The sequence below is a fragment of the Ostrinia furnacalis genome, unplaced genomic scaffold (assembly GCF_004193835.3).
Source record: "Ostrinia furnacalis isolate ACB-3 unplaced genomic scaffold, ASM419383v2 OfSCF2422, whole genome shotgun sequence".
Lineage (NCBI taxonomy): Eukaryota > Metazoa > Arthropoda > Insecta > Lepidoptera > Crambidae > Ostrinia > Ostrinia furnacalis.
In genome coordinates this window covers 87,344-106,797 of record NW_021132661.1, presented here as the reverse complement: position 1 = coordinate 106,797, position 19,454 = coordinate 87,344, and the positions used below count along the sequence as shown (strand labels likewise).

General features: G+C 35.4%; 1 protein-coding gene across 1 annotated transcript in view; it reads right to left on the bottom strand.

Moving 5' to 3' along the window:
- wdp (Leucine rich repeat protein windpipe) overlaps positions 1-12,077 on the bottom strand; it is a 41,104-nt gene extending 29,027 nt beyond the window's left edge. The window contains exon 1 of the mRNA XM_028308503.1: positions 11,888-12,077. The gene's annotated coding sequence lies outside the window, so the exon portion shown is untranslated. The remainder of the gene's footprint in view (positions 1-11,887) is intronic.
- Between the last annotated feature and the right edge of the window lie 7,377 nt (positions 12,078-19,454).

Here is a 19,454-nt window from a genome sequence, read left to right as displayed (position 1 = left end):
TGTCCTATGTCTGAGATATAGGGATGCTAATTCAAGTTAATGATAATGGTAGCGAAGTCTGTGGAAGTAATGGTGCACGTCGCTCTGAGCTGCGGCGCGTTTGACCGCCTAATTAGCAAAGGCAGATACTTAAACTTTTTTGGTGACACTGTTAACGTTCTTCGGTAGCTCTGTGAGAGACAGACGTGTGCATTTTTTCACCATTTACGTATAAGTAGGATGCGCATACGCCGCTGTGCTTTCTAATTGAACGTATAACTTACCTCCACTCAACGGATTGCGACCAAAATTAAAAATTCCAAGAAATTTTCAGATTTTTGCAGACTTGACATTAATTACTTCCTTACTCGTTTTTAGGGCTAAGTTTTAAAATCAACGTCTTATCAAGACAAGATTAATAGCATATCAAAATTAAACATGCATGGCGAACAAGGACCAAAAATAAAATTAATTAAGGTAATAAAGGATGGAATTCTCGAACCGTTCGTAACGGTCGATTAGCAGAACTAGCGGTGATTTTACAAAATGTCATAGAAAGTAAATTGTCTGGATATAAGAAAAAGCTGCAAAAAATACAGTCAAAGATGGTCGTGTGAATGGTATCATGTGATTCTTAGAAATGTTTTTTGTGTTTATTCTACAGAGTTTTTGTAACTGTTCAAAAACTGTAACGTTGTGTTTGCTTGTCTTTCTTGGAGATGTCAACATTTTTTTGCAAAATCTTAGTTTTAAAAATGAGAATGTTACATCGTATTTAAAACTGCCCAGTTTATTTATACAGTTGCCGGTGTTTTTACTGACACTACCGACTAATTCTTTATCATTATTTGAGCTTGTTTAATTAACTGCATCGCTGTATTTTATACACATTTCAACACAATAAAATAGTGTAAAATTTTGGCAAAGATACTTACCTAATTGCTCGATAGTTTGTTCGTTTATCTATCGGTAACACTGAAATGCAATTTGAAAGTAAATTGAGTTTTTCATCACGAACGTAATTCTTATTGTCTGATAACGAGTGAGTTAGGTAACAGGTTATGAAGCACTCGTGCGCATCGCATACTCCAAATCTTGTAGCAAAGTATACTAAGCAGTTATCTATTATACCATTTAAAATTATGCGCTAGACTCCACTAAAAGTGTAATGAGACGTTAGATAATATTTGTACATACCTATTTGCGAATAGTATCTGCGTCATTTCTGAGGAATACACACGACTGATTTACACACAAATGCCTAATTTTGTTTTTGTTTTTTTCGAATGTAACCAATTTTGTTTAAATATTAGATTTGTGTTACAAACTCGTACATAACCTCTCGGCACGTTTAATCTATAGCAAAAATATGACTACGATTGACCTCAGACTCAGAGTTCTTAAAAACATGACCAATAAAAGTGTTAACGACTGAAAGAGACAGTAAAACTGTTAGATGCTCACTAAAATCGAATTGTTATTGGATAATCGAATCGTTTATAGCTCGCGTTTTCCATTCGATACCAGTTGGAAAGCTTGATACGAGTGCTTGCGTGGGCGGGCCTGAAGGGTCCCTAATGAAGGTCTAGGACCTAGGCTTTACGATTGTTAGGACTTAAATAACCTACGTCTAGTTCCGTAGCTAGATTTTATATGTTATTGTCCTCTCAATAATTAAGGATAATTCGCTTCTATTTTACTAGCCTTACTAAATTAGTATGTAGCAAGTATTTTATTAAAGGTTAATAAGCTTAACCTTAGCTTTTATGTACATAAAAGCATAGGTACCTATTCAAATCTTGCAAGGTATTTTCACCATTTCATCTTTCACCTTCCTGAGCAGTCTCATTATAGGCTGTCATATTTAATTTTAATAACAGAAAGTTCAGGGCTGCTTTCTCTGCATTTTCATGTCCAAGATGTCTTCCGTAGCATACAAGACCATTTCCCTGACGACAAATACAAGCTGCTGCAGCTAGTAAATTGCATATAAACACTGCTTTACGTTTTAAAAATACGTTTCGAACTGCAGAAGCTACCTAACTGGATGCCTAGAACGTAAGCTATACTTAAGGGCCGGTTGGTTGTAGCTAGATTTATTGGCTTGGTCCTGCTCACCCACGCTTCGTAGGCGTTTCGTGATCACCGAGAGCGTACTTATACTAGTGATGTACAAAACTCGAGACCTCCGAGTCCTTTTGTCTAGAGCTCGGTTAACAGGACTCGCCTCATTTGTATCAAGCTCGACTCGGGGACTTTTTCAGTCTTTTTGAGAGCTCGATCGATCTCAAGGCTTTTTGCAATGCACTAAGTAGGTATACTTATAGTCTTTTTATGTGCTCTAGTTGTGACGAGCTGTTGAAGAATGAGGATAATAAGTAGAGGTAAAGCACAATAGATTAAGCATCTACGGTCTTTATGACATAAGATATTCAGTATTTTGTGTTCTAATTTCGATTTTACTGAAGACTCGCTTTCATTTTTGAAGCCTCGAAGGAACCAAGGTCACTGAGTCCTGCCAATCCGCCTCGCTCGCGGCTTCAAAAGTAAAACTCGACTCCTTGAGTTGTACATCACTAGAGCGTACCCGAGTTGGAGAAACCCTATTCTAACGGAAACGATTTCTCATTATTTGCGAGACATCTATGGGCTGGGAAGGTATAAAATGAATAGTTACGCCGCATAAACTCTTTAGATTAAGGGCAGTAAAAGGCAGGATGCCTTCGCACTCTTGTGGGGTCGCGTCGATTGTCTTTATATTGAATAGTTTAAGATAATATAGAATTTGTGATGCAAATTGCACTGGGGATTACAAGCTTGTGAAATACAGCGACAATCGATTAACATAAAGACAAGACATTCAATGGAAATAGTAGATTTCATCCATATTATACTGATACAAATGAAACTTTTCAAAAAACTGTTCTATTTCGGCATAGAGATAATAAAAACGAATGTGGTTTCACAATAAAATCTGAATATCTTGAACAGGGTAATCCACTAAGTGCTGTTTTGCTGGAATGTGTAAACAATCACTAAGATTAGTTGATGATTAACCATACGGAAGGGGAGCCAGCAATTTCTATAAACTATCCAATTGTTTATTATAATAAGGCACACGCGTAAATACAAACGCAGGCGTAAAGGGCGAAACGTAAACAATTTTGAAGGTTAGTTAAATTCAATTCTGCGAGGCGCAATATTGTTATTGAGGTAACATTTATCGGGATTTAACGGTTGTCTGTTAACTACGGCGTTCCAGGATTGGATTTAAATAACGTAACATTAAGATTTTCTTTACGCTTCTTCTTCTTTAGAGAGAAACTTTTGTCTATGTTATTTTAAACATTCAACACAATGGAATGGTGAAACTGATAAACTCTTACTTATTTTTAGCCTCGACTCAATAATCTGTTACCAGAACCATCTAATAGATAATATTAATCAAGATAATGGAGACCCAAGGTAATGAAATGTTGAGTACTCTGATTGATTAATCATTACATTATTCGGAAAGCCTTCACTGTGCACGAACACAATTCGCTGTATCAAAGATTCTTTATCATGTAAATAAGAAAAATCCAATCGCAGTTATAGTGTTTCAAATGGAATAAATTTCCAATATCACTTTATGCCAGTGTGATAAACGCACGACATAAATAACACCGAACAATATCCCGAAGGATAAAACACCCTTCCCGGAATCAATGTATGCATTCACAAAGCGAAGGACTTGCAGTGAGGTCCGTATAAATATGTTTACACATTTCCAACCCCTTTCTTGTCTTCTTCCCACATTTCAATGTCAAAACTGCGATGGATTAGACCCGCATTTTTACATTTCCTATTTATGGTTATTTCTTTTTTAACCCTTCTTCTGTAAATTACTGTGAAATGTGTTTGTTATGTTTGGTTATAATAGTTATTGCAAAAGGAAACATTAAATATTAACGAATTGATTGGGTAATTACTTTTACCATTTAAAAGCCACGGTCACATTTAAAATAAGGAAAAGGCAATTCAATAACACTTATATTTACTTTATAAGTATGACACGGCAATTATCTATCTATACTTATAATAAATCTGTAGAGAGGTCAATTCTGTACATGAAATATATTTTCAAAATAACTATCAGGGGGTGATTAGTAATCGATACTGATGCCAAAAATGCAATCAGTAAAATTTTTGTCTGTCTGTCTGTCTATCTGTCTGTCTGTCTGTCTGTCTGTCTGTATGTTCCTTATAGAAACAAAAACTACTCGACGGATTTTAACGAAACTTGGTACAATTATTCTTCATACTCCTGGGCAGGTTATAGGATACTTAGGAATTCCCACGGGAACGGGAATTACCGGGAAAATCCTTTTGTATGAAAAATCTAAACCGCTTAAGTTAGACGCTTGAAATTTGGCATGCAGGTACCTTAGTAAACTTAAAGCTTAGTTACAACAGAATATTACAAAATTCCTACGGGAACGGGAGTTAGCGGGAAAAAACATTTGTATGAAAAATCTAAACCGCTTAAGTTAGACGCTTGAAATTTGGCGTGCAGGTACCTTAGTAAACTTAAAGCTTACTTACAACAGGATATTGCAAAATTCCCACGGGAACGGGAATTAGCGGGAAAAAACATTTGTATGAAAAAATCTCAACCGCGTAAGATAGATGAAGGGGGTAAAACGGGATCCACGCGTACGAAGTCGCGGGCGGCCGCTAGTCTGTACTAAAATTCTAACATCATCTTATTGCGTACCTGTCTTTATAGCAATTCGAATTCCTATTTCTCTAATCCTGCGTTTGAAAAGGTGATCTCGACAAGAAATGAAATATTTGTCCTTGCTGGATCCGGTCCCAGCTCGACCATATCGAGGGGTCGTCCAAGGGTCCATTCCGTGGCCATCTTTGTATGTATTTATTTATAGGATTACGTGATGTTTGTTTATCAAAAGCCGTACTGGCTGCTCAAAATATTTAAAAACTTAAAGTAAGGTATTTTCTATAGTTACTTCTACTTAAATATTAATAGCCATAAGATTTTTTCACCTAAAAAATCCCTCACATTTGACAAAATCTTAAAGAAATATTAGAAATAAATAAAACACCTTATGTTGCATTAACAAAAACGCAAATCTATCGTGTCAAATTAACCCAACACGGCATGTTTTTCCATATCCAGTACCGTTAACCAGCTTTGAATTTTAAATCAGTTCGGAAGAAGAAGCAGTTAAGCCCATAAAAGGAACTCGTACGACTAGGATATTCAGTAGTAACGAGAGGCCTCTTAGAAGAGGTACATAACAAGGGAAAATAGCCAGATACTATGACAGGAATGTTAAGGTGACACGGAGAAGTGTGTCTTTTTATGCCTGTAGGTCCATATCTAGGCATCACTAGTTTTTAACGGCAATTTGTTACGCTTGGAACATCAATCTTCTTCGTATGAACAGCATAGCTAATGTGTGATATATTATTATAATATTCAGTGACAATGTCAATTGCTTGTAATTTGAGATTGGGAATTTATTATACGTAATAGTGGAATAATATTCTATTATAAATGGCATCAAAAGTTTGATAGATGTCGCAACATCATTAGCAGCCACGTGTAAGACTAACATTTCCTGCTTTTTATCTTCTGTCTGGCCAGACGTCAGCACCAAGTCAACAACAGCACAACCACGTGTCTAAGGTGAAGTAATTGCCAGTTAGCGTCACTCCGTCGTGAAGCGCGCTTTCTGTGCATTAGCATTACAACAAACTTGTGACATAACTGCGGCTGCTGTGATTTGTGTTGTGGTTTGTCAAATATTTGTGTTTTTACAGAGTATGGTAACTTGTTATTATTTGTATTTATCAGTTCATTCATGACAATAATGTTTCGATATCATCATCAAGTCATTTATTTGGTTTCCTCCTGTAGGAACAAGACCCTTTATAATTTAGTAGAGGCAAATAGAGGATTTGTTCACTCTCCACACTATTCAGACGTGTTGGGGAGGTCTGATCTTCGCACATTTAACCCTTAATCACCTTTAACGACATCCACGAGAAAAGTGTGAGAGTGGGACTCAAAGACCTTTTCCTCCACACGGTCACAGTGATAACAATATTTATAGCCTTCATTATCTAAATCATAAGAATGCAGTAAATTAGTTACACTTAGTGCGCTACCGTCGACATACATCACTGTAAAGTGTGATTGAGGATATCATCAAGGTTCTGTTAAAATGTAGCTACGTAGTTCTCTTTGACTTTGTAACATCCATCACGTTCTGTGATTAAAACTTTACGTAACAATCTTAATAAATCATACAAAAGATATAAAGATTAGCTACCTCATTTGATAATGATAGAAATGGGTTTTAGTCGACAAACACAGAAATGATCATTGGTAACGAATTTATGTTAGTATTTATGTTTTAGAATGGCATCTAATGTGTACTAAATTTTCAAAGAACCATAAACCACTAAAGTGTTAGGGTCGTAGATACAAAAGTAATGAAGAAAAAATATGGCTGTCGTTAGACTAACAGCAGCAGTAACATTAGAGTTATTGGTTTAGAAAGTGGAGATGTCTGGACGTTGAAATGAGTCTTTGTTCAAATTTTTTGTTGATGCTATGAACCAGATGCCGGACTATCAATACAGACATTGTCCGCGGTCATGAGAAAATCGTCTCCCCTCGAATACAAACAAACACACATGTAAAATCATGTTTCGAGAATTTTACTTTTTATGTAATATTCGTACATGTCATTACTTCCAGAATTTGCCTTAAATTAACAAAACACAAACAATCTAGTGAAGACGTAAAAACACGTAAAGTTCAAAGAGTTAATTGCCCTTGATGGCATAGATAGTTATTAAGTTGACACGTAGATCAAGCAAATACGTTTACCGCTCAACTCTTCCGCAGTACAAAGGTCTCAATCAGTACAAAAGATGATAACATAACTATTCGCTAAAGCAACGTCAATTATTCTGCCAAACATTTATAGCCTTCTTCATCTAGGCGACTATAGGTTAATGCCTAATGTTTTTCCTTTCTTCGGATATGTATTTTAAACTAGGATAATCGTTTTACAAGAACTGTTAAAATTAATGTTTCACATAAAGCTCTTCTTGGTTCACAAGTTGCCTGCTATGGATACATTTTGCAAACAATCCCAACTAATATTATAAATGCGAAAGTAACTCTGTCTGTCTGTCTGTTACGCTTTCCCGCTTAAACCTCGCAACCGATTTTGATGAAATTTGGCATAGAGATAGTTGAGTCCCGGGAAAGAACATAGGATAGTTTTTATCCCGGTTTTTGAAACAAGGACGCGCGCGATAAAGTTTTTCTGTGACAGACAAAATTCCACGCGGGCGAAGCCGCGGGCGGAAAGCTAGTAGTGTTATAATTTTTCCTCTAATAAAGCGTAAAACTTCAATGAATTATTCAATCACTATCTTATGATTGATATTTTCTAATAAACATTGATATTTGAATAGTTAGGCACTTATCTCATTATTTATGTATCGATAGTCGACAAAATTGGTTTTATCTTCGCTGCAGAGTGTCCTGTCAAGTTGCCGATAGCGGAGCATCTTTAATTGGTTTAACGTTCTCATGCTTAGTAATTGATTCAATTAGTTACATCTCGCCTAATGACTTGTTTGCCACTAACGTGTGATCTAGATCCGGTGCGATATCATTTGTGATAATACTATCTTCTACAAACATGTCTTTGGTATGTGCGTAATTTTCTACAGTTATTGATTTTAATTTTCCATTAGTACTATTTAGAAGAGAGACTTTAGAAACTGATTACTTTAAAAGTAAAACTAAAGGAAAGTCAGCTACAGTCGCGTGTGAGTTTGTAAATGCTCGTTACTGGAAGTATAAATTATAAATATAAATTATAAATTTAATGACATAAGCCCAGAAAAAGTGACATTGGTATAACACCAAAGAACACAGTTTGAGAGAACAAACTTTGAGTGAGTAGGACAAACATTTTCAAAGACTTTTCACTTAATTTTGCATATCTATTTGCATTTGCAAACGTGAAACGTATTCAACGTTTCAGTTACATCATTGATGCATCCAGATGCTGCATTATAATTGAACTTATATGTCAACGTTCGCCACACAATAGACCGGCAATTACAGAAGCTAGGTACTGTGACTGTGTGTTGCCCTTTGACCCATTAATGTGGACGCACCTTTACCGCATCTGACCTAATCGGGCTCGATGTTCAGTCACGCGTTTCAAGTTCAGGCTATTATACAGCTTAAAGTTGATAACGGGTCTTGAACAATAACACATAATTATGTACAGGACATACCTACTTGTATTAGCGATAAAATGAAAAAATGTTGGATGACCTTGCCCTAATTGTTTTATCAGTTCTTACCTATTGGATAAAAATTTCAATATTTTTTCTTTGACATAATAAGTTACTGTGTGAATATTAGTTTAATAGTGAATCGAAACGCTACGTTACATATTATGACAAAGTACACGCTTTGTGGACTCAGTCATGACACATAATAATGTTTTAGGTGTGCTTTGATGCATTAACTATTATAGCAAACACTGCGCTATTATCTAACACACACACTCCTAGAGATATGATATGAATACAAATTGTTATTACCTTTGTTAACAATCGAACAATAATTGAAACTGCTCTCAAAATGTACGCTCATGAAGCACAAAATAATGATATTGAATTGAATTAAAACGATGCAAACGCAACTGAAGTTCGTTCATCTGGCTCCAACTTTCCAAGGATATCAAGTTATGAATCAGTAGGTGCCAAAGAAGGTAACAAAAACGCGCTCGATGCGAGATAGCTCACGAATATAGATATTGCGGCAGTAAGAAGACATCATACGCCAATGACAAAAAATGTGAAAGCAAAATTTGCATGCATCATAAGTGAACTAAACATTATTATGCATACATTAACAAGACAAATGCGGTGTTTCGAAACCCCGCTAGCTTAAACCTAACAAATCGCAGTCTGTATCGCGATATTATTCATTGCTTGAAGACCTAATGACACCAATTTTTTGCGCAGTCCATGCGCAAGTGTTGATACAGATTTGCGGACCGAATTATTTCAAGAGGGGTGAAAGTAGGTAGGTACTTTCACTATGGCGGATTAAATGGCAAAATTCTGATAGCGAGATTTGGTTTGAAATATCCCGAGAGTTCGTTGACATTTAAAAAGTACACATACCTGCAAGTGCCTTACGTAAAACATGACATCGTTAAAAAGTAAAAAAACAGCTTGTCTCAATAAAAGGTAGAGAAGGAAATGAATTTACATTTCAAGGATAGGATNGACATAATAAGTTTATTATATTTGCTGCTACGGAACCCTTTGTGCGCGAGCCCGACTCGCACTTGGCCGGTTTTTTCAATATAAAATCAGACAATAGAGAGAAAATCTTTTATCAGGAGCCGTCGGTGGAATACACATACGAGTACAAGAAGGTATTCTAAAATGTCTTGGCACTTCGAGGTCCTTCGTAAATTTTGAAAACAACTGTTGATTTTATGTAAGAGTTACTGCACTTTGTTGCATTTACCACCCACTTGTTACGAAAAGTTTCACTTGCCAAATCTTTAAAGTGATTCTGTTGTAATTTACAGTGTTAAATAAGTGCTTGTAAAGTTGCTTTATTTTAAAATTGTCTCTTTTTATCGAATTTATAAAACCAGAATAAGCGATTCAGTAACAGTTTAATTTTGTTTAATAATAAAAGTATGAATGAATAATATTATTACTTTTACCCCAGCCATTCAACTGTCGCACTGGACAGATGTGGAGCATAAGCATGTGCAGACAATTTGTTATCCGACTGAACTCTTTAAACAGTTAAAAAAAATTCATTGCAAAGAATGAACTGAGTAATGTGTTTAGTATTCGATGATAAAATGAGTAGGCCAATGTTACTGATAAAGGCAATAATAATCTGAACCAAGACGAAGTAATAATTCGAGTAATACTCGTATACAAGACTACAGTCTCGAATGAAGCCATCAAATATATAATGAAGCACACTGATATACATGACTCTGAGACGTGATTTACAAGAGATAAAGTTAATTATAAGACAAAAATAAGTTCTGCCATGATTACTTTGAATACAGACTTTAAGCGTGAAAAAATTGAATATAAAATTACTACAACAGAACAAAACTTTAATGAAATAATAGGTGAAGTAGTTAAGCAACCTTAAATCGTCGGAACTATGTATTCACATGAAGCTAAGCACGTTTTATCTAAAGCAACGAAGTCGCAAACTAGTGTTTAAACTTAACCTCATTGAAGAACCAGAATATTAGCTTGTTAATCAGTAATTGAATTGGCACACCGATACGCACAATTTGCATACTTATCGCCATTATAAAACGTTAGTTTCAGTTAAAATTGTTACACGAAGGAGGAAATGAAGTGGTAGAGTAACTCAGTGCTGGTGGTCGCGGGGTTAATCGAAAACGCTCGCTAATCGCGCGACTATTACGTTAATAGCCGCGACTGCGCCGGCGCAGCCTCCACGCAGTCTATGGCGAGCTGAACGTTTAAAACTCAAAAGACATTTGCCAACTAGGTCTCCGTCTTAATAGTCTTAAGTCATGACAATGTATGCCACGCTGATTTTCAGCAGGGATCTTTGGGTAAAACAAATAAAATAAAAACTGATCAAAATCATATGCCCATTTGCAAGGTGGTCCTGGGGTTAATCGAAAACGCTAGCTAATCGCGCGACTATTACCTTAATAGCCGCGACTGCGCCGGCGCAGCCTCATGATAATGTATGCGACGCTGATTTTCAGCAGGGATATATGGGTAAAACAAATAAAATAGACTTTGATCAAAATCATATGCCCATTTGCAAGGTGGTCCTGGGGTTAATCGAAAACGCTAGCTAATCGCGCGACTATTACCTTAATAACCGCGACTGCGCCGGCGCAGCCTCCACACTGTCTATGGCGAGCTGAACGTTTTAACACGGTTCTGCTTCATCATCATTACAATTGCCTCCGCTCAAAATCCGTCTGACTTCACCACAAACACCGGTCATTATTTTTATTATATCTATTATTGTATTTTTCAAGTTGTAAGTCTTGGTTTGGATGTCAACAGATGTCTGATTGGATAATGATCTGAATTTGAAGAGTTGTTGATGTCTTTACAAAGCAGATTGATTTGACCGCCCACGTCTTTAAAAATGTTTAGGGTCAGAATTCTATGCACTTTTATGCAGATTTACGACGTACTGGTTCATTAGATACAAAACATTTCTCTTCGACCTCTGGATTCAAGAAAAATCACGTTGAAGATTGTTAATATTTTTCCACAAATAAGGTAAATTACCGACTTGTACTACCAGTATTAAATTAAAGAATGATGTTATTGAATGAATCGGCCTAACACGATAGGTTTGATTAGTTTTATCATTGAGTTATCTACAGTAATTGTGCCAAGAATAAAAGTGTGTGGTAATTACAATCTTTTGGTTGAAACTTAATTTGTTTTGTATTTTATTTTAACAATTTTAATGTAAGTTATCTACGAACGCAAAAATGTGTTCATACTAATTCACTAAAAGTGTAATTGTTTAAAATAAATGGAAAACGTCACTAAACAAAACGACATAGACCTTGAAAACTCGTTTTTCATTAACACCATAGGTGGGTATGATGACGATACCATCATAAACATCGTCCGATATCCATCCATAAATTATAAACCTTAACATTAAGTCCAAATTGTGAATTCAAAGTCTAAATATCCTAATATATTCACTCAAATGTTAGCACCGGTCAAGCACTGACCCGGTGAATTTTAAATCCAGCAATTCGTAGACTTAACTTTTCTGCGTAAACGTAAACTACCTACTTACCGAGAATATTGTGCAAATTTCTGAATCGGTCGTTCGTTCGCTGAAGGTGTAAAATACAGTTGAGTCCAGCCGAATGGTCACTGAGTCTGCACTGTGGCACTGTCACTGTATGCACGGGTTCGCTGGTGCGTGCTCGCACCGCGTGGTAGCAGAGCGGCGGGTCGGTTGCAACTGGCGGCACGACGACGCGGCCGGCCCGTTGCCACAGCGTTGAAACCCGATTTCTGATAGCTCTTGCCGTGTTCTATGACACAGTGGAGGGTCGGGGTCTTGCCCGGCATTACTACAATAATAACAGAAGTTTTTATTCCAAAATTCTTTTCAATGAAATTCTTATCAGCAAAGAATTTTCTGGAAAATAACGCGAATTTTCAGGAAGTATTTTGCAATACTTAATGCATACAGATTTTATAATTTCCATGCTTAAATATCTACATAATATAAAATTTACTTCGGATTTCAAATGATAACTTACCTACAATAGATGCCTACAAATATCAGTTTTACAATTTACATTTCTGATACTACGATAAGATTTGATTGATATGATTACATGCCATCAAGAACAGTTAATTTTATCACACATTGTTATTTAAAAATAGAATCGCTTTAAAAATAAGTAAAAAATAGCAAAAAAAGCAAAGCAGCCAATGACACGGTGTCCGTAGGTGAAAAACCGAATCAGCTGTACGTAGCAGCATCGTACGATGATCGCGCCACTCGACTATTACCGTACCCACTCTTTTTTTGCTACATAGCGTAAGTTGTACAGCCAGTATTGCGTGTTATGTATTTGTATTTTTTAAGATTTCGTATCTGACATAAACTTATCTATCAAAGTTATGAGCAAACATCCTCAATTCATATAAAACGAGAATATTGATGTTGGTGTTAATAATTATGAAAATAATACCAAAATAATGAAATTTTAATGTATCTTGCCCCATTGTGGTTAAATGAGGACCAGGACTTATATTATTCCAGACCAAATAATCCAAAACTCCTCAGATTCTGCTATTTAATAAAATTAAAATTATATGTTTTGTCATTAAATCACCGAGTTTGCTACGGCATGAGCTAGTCTACTATCAATAAAATAATGTGACATAATAATTAATTACTGATTTGGCACGTGATTAACGCTATTGTAACCCTAACACCGTCTAGTCTGCTTAGCATTTGGTTCAAAAATTACTTATAAGGTTTTTTTCCAGTTTTGATGACATTACAGTATAACAAACTTGTCTGCGTTTGTATGTGTCGAATTTCGTAAATCGTGTTTTGTTTAATATTTCGCTGCGTGCGCGCTACGCGACTGTGCAATACATGCAGTGTGCATTTAGGCCAAGTAATGCTAACAAGTTTGCTCATTAGGTAGGATTATAGATTTTTATCAAAACTTAGACTAAATTACTTTTCTATGATTAAAAGACTGGCTGTACATAATATTTACAGGTTAACAAGTTTTAACCTAGCTAAGGCTAAAAAAGACTATGAACTAATGTAAAATCTAGCATAATAAATTCTCATAACGCTCTTATTTTAATAAATAAACTATTTATTTATTTACATGTATTAGTACAAAAGTAAAGAATGTCCGAAAAAAGGTCTCCTCACCTTACGTTGCTGTCGAATCCCGTAATTTTACTCGAGATCCAGTAACGAAGGATCCCGCAAAAATATACCTACTGTTGTGTAAACACAAAAGTGTGTGTTTGATAATTACAAATTAAAATGGATCAGTTTTATGCGGGGCTCTTGCAAACGGGGAGTTCGTGTGAATGTTCCTATTAAAACTCATCATCATCTTTTCAGCCATAGGACCACTGCTGAACATAGGCCTTCCCCAATGCTTTCCATGTTGATCGATTGGTAGCGGCCTGCATCCAGCGCTTCCCTGCTACCTTTACGATGTCGCCGGTCCACCTTGTGGATGGACGTCCCACGCTGCGTTTTCCGGTACGCGGCCTCCATTCCAGAACCTTGCTGCCCCATCTATTAAAACTCGTATACTACTAAACGTACAAGATTCTGCAAAAAACTGTTCCTGCAACGAGATATTTCCGCGGGAAATAGCCCTAAGCCTAGGCGCAGACCACCAACTTTTAGTTGGCCGATAGTTGGGCCCGATGTGAATTTGTATGAAGAATCGGCCGATACCAAATTGGTGTAATGTACGCACTTTCATACATGCCCATACTGATTAACAGCCCGACCCAACTATCGGCCAACTAAAAGTCGGTGGTCTGCGCCTAGGTTAATGTTACGAGAGATTTAATGCTTGGCACCAACTAAAATGTAATTAATGAACCACAAATTTTGAAGCTGAGCTTCCATTTAATTAGAGGTCTTGCCCTTTAGCTTGTAAAACTGAAGCCGCTTACATACAAATAACAACTTTAATTACCAATAACATATTCAAAGAACTTTCACGGTTTTAACGCTACTCAGCGCGTATCTTCCTAATGATCCCAGTAATGAGCTGCCTTTTAGAAACACTTCAATGGTATTATATTATACTTATCGAATTACTTTTAGGGTTGACCCGATGTTTTCATATCGAAGTTTTCTGTCCGAAGAAGTGTCATTTACATGGCCTGATTTATGCAAATATTGTGACTGTGTAGACAGTCTCAAGGTGAATTGGTCCATAAAGTTTGGTGGACAAAAGTTCATTGGACGTAAAATAAATAAAGGTAATCGGTAAAGTCTACCTTGGGCACAGTCCACACTATTTGGGATTCACCTGATTGACGCGCATCGCTTGCGTATATTTAAAAGGAAAATATACGAGAGCGAGTATCAGAATTACGAACAAAGTAGTGAAAACTTACAATATTTACATGATTTATCTTGATACAAAACATTTTAAAGCGGTCATATTATCAGAAATGAATATTTGAAGCTACTCGTATCTTAAAATATGACATCCCATTCCATGTTTCTAACGGAAATAAATATTTGCTGTCCCAACTGAATATTTACTTTTATGCGTAAAAAATATTGAGTCATTTATTATAACTCAACTATCGATATCGATGCTTTCTTCTCGATACCCGCCAATATACTAAATCAAAGCATGGCTTAAGCTGGTAAAAACCTGGTTCTCCACATCTCGGTCAAGTGAATCGTTAACTAATGCGTTTTGTGCAATTAAGGATGTTCTGTATCGATACACTACCCACAGTGTGGAATTTGGAACAGATTTAATTGTTTGTTTGAATTAAACTTATATCGATTATCGTAATTAATCTTCGGGGGACTAATCTGTAGAACCATCTAGTTTACTATTTTAATTAAGAATAAATTAATGAATACAACAACTAATACAGTGATTCATCTATTATTTTTTTTCATATTGATATAAATGTTATGTAACGACTGCCATTTATTAATTATAACAGTCTGTTAGTAAATAGGATTATGCTTTAATGTTAGATTATTTTATTTTTTGTACATCACAACACAATCCACAAAGAATTTAAAAAAAGTGAGTAGTAAACTAGCTAAGTAATTTCAGAAGATTTTAGCAAACGACGACCCCAAAACCGTTCAGATAGAGGTCGAGAAAAGGCCCGGGCCATCTAGCTCAAAGCCTATACCTATATCACGAAATCTTTAGTCTTCGAATCGTTTGACAATCGAGATCGTCACGTTATCGTTGAATTCGAAGGTTGGGTATCGAATTTTGTCGAATACGCAAACGATTCGAAGACGGAAAGTTTTTCGTGCCGACTATTTGAGTCGAAGAACCCAACACTGCGAACGAAATCCTTGAAAGAAAGGGTGAAAAAATATAATAGGTCCGCTATAATCTAGTTTTAGTTTCACCGCAATGTAATTAGTTTATGTAAACTATCGTCCAGTCATAATGGTATGAACTTGACACTATTCCCCCTAGTTAATAATAATGTTGAAGCTAACAATTAACATTGAAACTGTGCTATTTTAAGACTTTAATATGACTTAATGCGATTTCGAGCGAGACTATCATTCGCTCAATTCTATAAAAAATAAAATAAAGAGAAAAATGAAGAAAAAACATTTGTTCAGTATCACATGACGCAGAATAGATTTAATACACACATTGACTTTAATATATAGATAGAGATAACATGCGTCACGTATAAATAAACGTAGGTTTACCATGAAATAAAATGTACCACAATGTATATAAATTATAATAGACAATAGATAATAGAATAATGTAGGTACCTAATTAAGTATATGTTTTGGTAAACATATTTTGTGGTTTTACATATTGCATAACTATTTACTTACTACTATTATTAGGATGCTTTGTCTCTACTAAGGGAAGATAACAGCTGATTCACCATTTTACAGTTAAAACGTATACCACAAACTTTACAAATATGGTGCTGGTTATTTATCAATGTTCCTAAAAAATTGCTACATTTAATCACAAGCAATAACAAATGAATCATCACGAGCTAAAATAAATATGTTTGTAGATTCTAAAAAATATAATGAAATTATTATTAGAATAAAAATGGTTTACACACAACAGTTGTGACTGTTGAAGTGCTTTTACACATGATAATTAAGTTGTTACTAATAATAATGTAGTAGTAGTTAATTTAACAAAGGTAATTAAGATTAATTTCCGTGATTATAAGAAGTAATGACAGGTTTTTTTTTTCAAATGGCCTCCTAGATACACACGATCTTAAGAAAATGTACAACACATTGAAAAGACAGCCATTGTTGAGTCTTAGAAAATAGTTTTTAAAAAGAATTTGGGAAATCCTAATGGAAAATGACTACTTTCTCTAGTAGGTATACCATTACGCTGAAGCAAACGTATTCTTGATTAGAGATTATAATTCAGAAAGCATAGTGTAAGACGGCCTCCAACTATTCGGATAAACTTTGGCAAAAGTTGTATGCAACTAACCGACTCAGGGCAAAATAGGGCGTATTGCGAGAGGAAGTAGACTGCTTATACTGAAGATAACTATGATGATGACATTGCAAATTGGATAACTTATACGGTTTGAAAATAAGATCTGAAATATCAAAAAAGTTAAGTAAAGCGTAATTTCGCGTATCAATATTATTAATGTAAATCATAAGGTGACGCATTAAAAGGGGAGGCACGGCCACAAAAAGCACTCAAAACCTGTTTAAAGCCAAACAACCTTGAACCAAATTCGTGAGTACCCAGTAAACTTTGCTCCTCAACAACACAACCCTCGATAACAGAATTTATGTCAGTCACACAAGAAAGGTTGATTATACGAGCAAAACATGTCAATGAACGATAAACGTGGTTTACGGCGACAATTGTAGCATTTGCAAGATAATGCAAGTAGCCGGATCATCAATTCGTCGGCTTACTGTGTCGCTGCAGTCACTTATTGCCCTACTTCCCATAATTGTCGTCCGCTTTTTAACGTTTGGACACACCTATTGAGATAATAGTATTTGTGGAAACGTTTTCTTGTTCACATATTAGAATAACAGTTGTTAGCTATTTCACACTTTAAACGTTTTACGGTAGTCCATCAATTTGGGTCTTAGGTTATTCGTTTGATTAACATTGGTATTTATTTATACTGCTAGAAATTGTGTCAGGCACATAATAAAACCAATACATCTACTTTAATTTTAACATATTATTAACTAATGCTGTTATTTTAAATTTATATAAAAGGAGGAGGTAGTAATCGTTAAAGTGTAGATAATTGTGCTAGTTTAGTTTATAACATTAAGGAAAGCACGAATGATTTAACAAGACGACGTATACTGTGACGTCTTATAAGTAGTTAAGACGATTTTTTGTTAAGTCCAACTGTGCTAAGTCATAAAGGTAACTTTATTAATTTCAGGAAATACATAGTTTTTCAACGGTCAAGTACCATTGTTCTAGTTCTTAAATGATAGAACTCTACATTCACAATATTACTAGCGCTTTACATATCACAAAAGAACCGTAGACATGTTACCTAACACCAGTATCGTTTTCAGGTGACTAGCTACACACAGCTAATAAATTGTACAAATGTGTGCGCCTCACTCGCACACACTTAAATTTTTTAACTCTATTTCCATTACGACAAAGTTTAAATTTAATTTAAAAACAGGTTCACGATAATGCGACTGCGTCATACTCGTAGCACAATGCTTTGTGAAACAATGTGATCGAAAGTAGTCAATGGATCAATTGACACTATCGAACGTCACACTCCAAGGTACGAAACAGCAGATCAAGCTGGCACTCTTATGACGTTGTAACACGTGCTATTTTGCAATAAAAATGTAGAGTCTGTTCTGTTGACAGTACGAATCTGTACCAGTTACTAGATTATTTTTATTGATGCAATTGTTTAGGTACTCATCGACTCGCTCAGATGACTTTGGTTACAAATTATGGATAATTTATTAATTAATTAATCAGTTTGTTACTTTTTCACGCTTCCAGGAAATTTCCGTAAAGATAAACCTGGAACACGTTACCTTTAAAGGGGTAAAATGAGCGTTGAAAGTGTATATTAGAATGGGTTCCGTATTCTATGTAACAAATATAAAAATATTCGTTTATGCCACACTAATTGGTAAAAAAAATCTGTTAGTAATTGCAGAACAAGTGATAGACCAGATACTATCTGTGGCAGCTCGATATTGGGCCTAACAGTCGCGATAAAGCCGCATGCAAAAACTGTGTCAAGAGGGTGGTATTAATATTAATCACTTTATATACGTAATTCATAGATAACGCCAAAAGTTTGTCGTTAAATAGTTAAGCTGGACATTCACGGTCAGTTAAACTGATTAGCTGAACTGACGTATAGCCAGTGTACAATGAAGTTCAACTTAAAATGTATGTGTTAATTACTTCAACTGATCAGTTTCACTGACCGTTGATGTCCAGCCTAAAGATAACAACTCTTAAGTTAAAAATACCGCCATTCATCCTATCCTGCTAATTATTAGGTCAATCAATGTTATATGTACTGCAATGTAAACTACCAATTACTATCAGTAATTGGTTTAATTTATCGACGCATAAACACAGAGGTATAATAAAAAAATGTGTACACATACTACACGATCGAGTACATCAAAGTCCGAGTTCCCCTATCTAGGTATAAATTGTGTCTCCCTAATATTGGAGTTTTCACATACAGATAACTCAGAACTATAGACTCAGCGGAATCAGAGCTTAATAAAATGTATCGGAAAATGCTATATAGTCTGAATTATGAGAGTTGCGGTGGATTATTGTTACTTTGCTTTTTTTTTTGTTTTTGACTGGTTAGCATCCTATGAAGACTGTAATAACAAAAAATAATAGTTCTAACAACAAGCTAACCTTGTACTATGACGTATTAATATCAGATAAAAATAGAGTCCATAAAGTTCATGCTTACCAAAATTTCTCACCACAGGATTCGAACCTGCGACTGTTACAGTCTACTGTAGTTTGCTACGCAATCCACCCCCCAGGCAGCCGATATTAATCTACCAGACGGTGCAACATTTTTTAAATTCCAATTGTATCAACCCTAGAGTCTAAATTAATGCCGTAAGCTTATTACACTGATGG